Source organism: Paralichthys olivaceus, chromosome 5 (assembly GCF_024713975.1).
Source record: "Paralichthys olivaceus isolate ysfri-2021 chromosome 5, ASM2471397v2, whole genome shotgun sequence".
Classification (NCBI taxonomy): Eukaryota; Metazoa; Chordata; class Actinopteri; order Pleuronectiformes; family Paralichthyidae; genus Paralichthys; species Paralichthys olivaceus.
Genome location: NC_091097.1, coordinates 23141733 through 23146732, shown reverse-complemented (window position 1 = coordinate 23146732; position 5000 = coordinate 23141733). Strand labels below are relative to the sequence as shown.

Sequence of the window (5000 nt, the reverse complement as noted above, 5' to 3'; positions counted from 1 at the left end):
TTGATGCAGAGTAAACTCCCTGCTCTTTCATCGCTCTCTCCAAATAAGACAATTTGAAAATGATATGTTAATAAAACATGAATAAAGTAGTGTTTTGATTAGAAACAAATCTGATGAATGCTCACTCTCACCTTTCAGTGATGATGTGAGGGTTCCATATTCTTTTTTCCTTTGATGAACAGTCTTTCCTGCTCTTTCCAAGAGGTGTCTCCTCTGAAGCAGCAGCAACAGCGCCCTCTGCAAAGAAAAGTCTAAAAAGCTTACAGCACCTGGTATTCCCAGGCGGTCTCCCATCCAAGTACTAACCAGGCCCGACCCTGCTTAGCTTCCGAGATCAGACGAGATCGGGCGCGTTCAGGGTGGTATGGCCGTAAGCGATTAACTCCACCCACAATACCTCCTTTATACATGTGAATCATCACCATCATCAATGGTTCTTCTGTTGCTTTGCAACCATAGCATCTTGATGTGTGGGTGGGTTGGGGGGGTCAATTGTTCCAAAATCAATCTCAAGGTGAAATTTTGTCATATCGTTGCAAGAAAAAAATCATTACAATTTTCAAAAATGACCTTCAGCAATATTGTCAGTGTTTCATATCCAGTTGTTTCCCTGATGCAAAGTAAACTCCCTGCTCTTTCATCGCTCTCTCCAAATAAGACAATTTGAAAATGATATGTTAATAAAACATGAATAAAGTAGTGTTTTGATTAGAAACAAATCTGATGAATGCTCACTCTGACCTTTCAGTGATGATGTGAGGGTTCCATATTCTTTTTCCTTTGATGAACAGTCTTTCCTGCTCTTTCCAAGAGGTGTCTCCTCTGAAGCAGAAGCAGCAGCAACAGCGCCCTCTGCAAAGAAAAGTCTAAAAAGCTTACAGCACCTGGTATTCCCAGGCGGTCTCCCATCCAAGTACTAACCAGGCCCGACCCTGCTTAGCTTCCGAGATCGGGAGTGTTTTTTTTTTTTTTTTCTTTTATTATCAAAAATAGATTGAATTTACATTTTTTTTACATACATTTGTTTTTTACATCGTTCCTTTACATGTTTGCCTCTGTCAGGTCTTAACTTTTCACATGTATACATCACTCGATACAGGAAACACACAAATCAATAAAAGCAATAAAACCAACCAAAAACAAAAAGCCCCAAAACAAATCTTAACCAAAATCCATTCTCACCTCATTCACATCTCCATTCGTTATTTCTATGAAGGTGCTCCCGTCCACAAACCCTTTCTGAAAGTCGTCTTTCCCAATGTAGCTGTGCATCACTTTCACATCCCTTTCTGTCAAATTTTTAAAAACATTCCACACGTCACATTTTCTCCTTTCATACTGCGCAGTGTTTCTCCTTAGTTTCACTGCATATCGTGCGTGGCTCAGGACATAGTTTAACAGATTTACATTGCATCCTCTCTTTCTCTCCACCACGCCAAACAACCACAGCTTCTTCCATTCGCTCCTCCCCACAAAGTCTCCCTCCCAGCACCTATTTATTAACTCCCTTATTTTCCCAAAGTACACCCTTAGTTCCCCACATTCAACAAACTCATGCATACATGTCTCCACTCCCACTTCACATACGTCACATTCCTTTCCCACCTCCCGGTCAAACTTGCTCTTTATCAGGTTGTTGTATATCCTGTTGTGCCTTAGCATGTAGTCAAAGTGTTCACATTCAGTCGTGTTCCACTTCACTCTCAGATTGGTCCATATTTGCTTTGCATCCATGTTATTCATTACTTTGACCCACACTTTCTCTGCAGCCGGCCTCCTCAGTTCTTTCTCCCTCATACATTCATATATCATCCTTGTTTTTACATCCTTCAGACTCAACTTGCACTCCCCTTCCCCTACATACATATCTATTTCATCTTCTCCTCCGTTCACGTTCTCTCTCTCAATCATTACCATCCATTCTTTGGGCATTGCTTTTTTTATTTTTTCTATGACCCCTTCAGCTGTACCCGGCCATATTTCATCCCCATTCCCCCTGACCTCATCTACAATCACCTGTGCCCTCATAAAACCCGGTGTGTACTCGTACACCATGTCCCTCACCTTCCTTATCCCTGCTCTCCATATTACCCTGTTAAAGATGGTCTCCCCCTCCACTGTGATTTTTGGAGTTAAAAACGCTGGCTGCTCCCATACCTGCTTTACATTTTTGCATTCATACTTCACGAAACTCAGAAACTCTCCCCACGCTCCCAGCATCTCTTTGTAATAATCAGTCACTCCATCTAACATCCCTTTTTTCATTTTCATATACACTCCACTCTCACCACACCCTCCAGTTTTGTTGATAGCTTCTGTTAAACACACCTTCCACACCTGATCACTTTTATTCTTTAAGTATCTCACCATCATTTTCACCCTCAGTGCTTTTTTTTTTCTCTCTAAGTTAACCAGTTTCAGTCCCCCGTCTTCATACTCGTTTTCTAGTACTTCCCTTGCTATTCTAACCCCCTTCCCATCCCACAAAAAGTCACTCACCATCCCTCCCACTTCTTTCATCACTTTCTCAGGCACATCCATCACATTCATCACATACACCAGCTTGCTCATTATTAAACAATTTACTACAATTACCTTCCCTTTTAGCTTCAATCCTCTTCTCTTCCAAAACCCTAACGTCTTTCTAATCCTATTCACTATCCCCTCATACTGCCTATCTCTCCCTTCTTTCTCTTCTATCCCTAAATTTACACCTAACACCTTCATATACCCTTTGTTTTCCTTCATTCTGATCTCCTCCCTCTCTTCTCTGTTCTCCCCTATGTACATTATCTCTGATTTCTCTATGTTTACTTTTGCTCCTGATGCCCTACCATACTGCTCTACACTTTTTAAAACCTCTACTACACTTTCTTTGTCCCTAACTGTCACTGTTGTGTCGTCTGCATATTGATATAGCGTGCTCATCTGTCCACCCGGTAGTTCTATGCCCTTAATCCCTCTATTTTGCAATATTAGTGCCGCTAGCGGCTCTGCTGACAAGGCGTACAGCAGAGCCGATAGCGGACATCCCTGTCTAACTGATCTCTCTAATCTAAACTCCTCTGTCACTATCCCGTTTATTTTTATCTTACTCGCTGCTCTTTCATACATCCTCCTTATCCATCCTATCATCCTATTTCCAAAACCCACTTTATCTAATACCTTATATAAATACCCATGATCTACTCTATCAAATGCTTTATTCAGATCCAAACTCGCTACTATCCCTATTTTGTTCCCCTTCATGTGTGTGATGGTGTCCCTAATACTGCTTATTGTGTCGGCTATGTCTCTTCCTGGTATGCTATATGCTTGTGTGCTTCCCACCACCGTCCCTATAACCCCCTTTATCCTATTTGCTAACACCTTTGCTAGTATTTTATAATCACCATTTAACATTGTGAGTGGTCTGTAGTTTTCTAATTTGTCCCTGCTCCCTTTTTTGTAAATTATACTAACTAGCCCTATTGTCATGCTGTGTGGCATCTCTCCCTTCTCTTCTATATACCTAAATAATCTATCTAACACTGGCACTAATTCTTCCTTAAACTCTATATAAAACTCTCCTATTATCCCATCTATCCCTGGACTTTTATTCCTGCCTAACTCATCTATTGCTTTCCCTATCTCTCCTTTAGTTATCTCTCCTTCACATCCTTCTCTATCCTCATCACTCAGCCTAGCTTCCATCTTTTCTATCACCTGCCTGCTACTCTCCTCATCTACTTCTTCTTTCTTAAATAACTCCCTATAGAATTCTCCTACTCTTTCCACTATCCCTACAAAGTCAGTTATTCTTTCCCCTCTCTTTCCCTCCACTTGCTCAAAATAATTATTCTTTTGCCTTACCTTCTCTAGCCCTAAGAAATAACCTGTACATTTTTCCCCCTCTACTACATCTCTTGCCTTACTTCTAATTATTGCTCCCTTGCACTTTCCCTGTTCTATCTCTTTCAGTTCATCTTTCTTCTTTATATATTCCCCCAAATCATACTTGCCATCCTCCTCAGCTTTCTTTTCCTCTTCTCTCAACTCCTCTTTTAACTTTTTTTCCTTCTCTCTCTGTGTTTTCCCCCTCTTCCTACTGTGTTTTATGCTCATGGTCCGTACTCCCTCTTTTACCCCTTCCCACCACCTCCCTATATCTTCCTCATACATCCTGTCATCCTTCTCCCACCTTATGTATTCTCTCACTTCTTTTTTATATTTTTCATCTCTCAGCAACTCCCCATTCATGCACCACAGTCCCCCTCCTCTTCTCTTTGTCCCCCCCCCTATTGTAAATTTTAACTCCTTATGATCACTATACGTTGTGGTTCTATATTCTATTTCTTTTATCCTTTCTGCTATGCTTTTTGTGCTTAATACTAAATCTATCCTACTCTGTTTTAATTCCCCTTTTACCAGTTGTGTTCTTGAGAACGCTCTCCTCTCTGGATTTCTTTCTCTCCATACGTCACTCAGTCCTTTCATACTTTTTAATTTTTTTAATACCTCTCTTGTTGTGTCATTTTTAAAGTGCATGTTTGTTGACACGTCCAGTTTCTCACACCACACATTGAAGTCCCCCACAATCATGCAGTTGTCATCACACATTGTTCCCATCTTTTCAATCATCACCTTTCTTTCTTTCTCCTCATTCGGCATATACACATTTACCAGCTTCATTTCCTCATTCTTATATTCAAATTTGATCCCTATCATCCTCCCATCTCCCTCATCTTCACACCTTCTTACATTCCCTATCACTCCTTTTTTTGTTAATATTGCTACACCCCTCGCATTCCCATCTCCATTATTTGCAAATACTTCTCCCCTCCATTCATCCTCCACCTCTTTCATACATCTCTCATTCCAGTGTGTTTCCTGTAAGCATATTATGTCATAATTACTCTTCCCATATATCTGATGTCTTTTGTTTTTGTTCTTTAGCCCCCTTGCATTTATTGAAATTATTGTTAACATTATTATTATTTTTACTTTCATTTTGTTATTTC

At 40.4% G+C, this 5000-nt stretch overlaps 1 non-coding gene across 1 annotated transcript; it reads right to left on the bottom strand.

Annotated features, from left to right (window-relative positions):
- Nucleotides 1-257: 257 nt before the first annotated feature.
- Nucleotides 258-376, bottom strand: LOC138409629 (5S ribosomal RNA). Its single transcript, XR_011242737.1, has one exon. It is a non-coding gene; the product is annotated as a 5S ribosomal RNA (ribosomal RNA).
- Between the last annotated feature and the right edge of the window lie 4624 nt (nt 377-5000).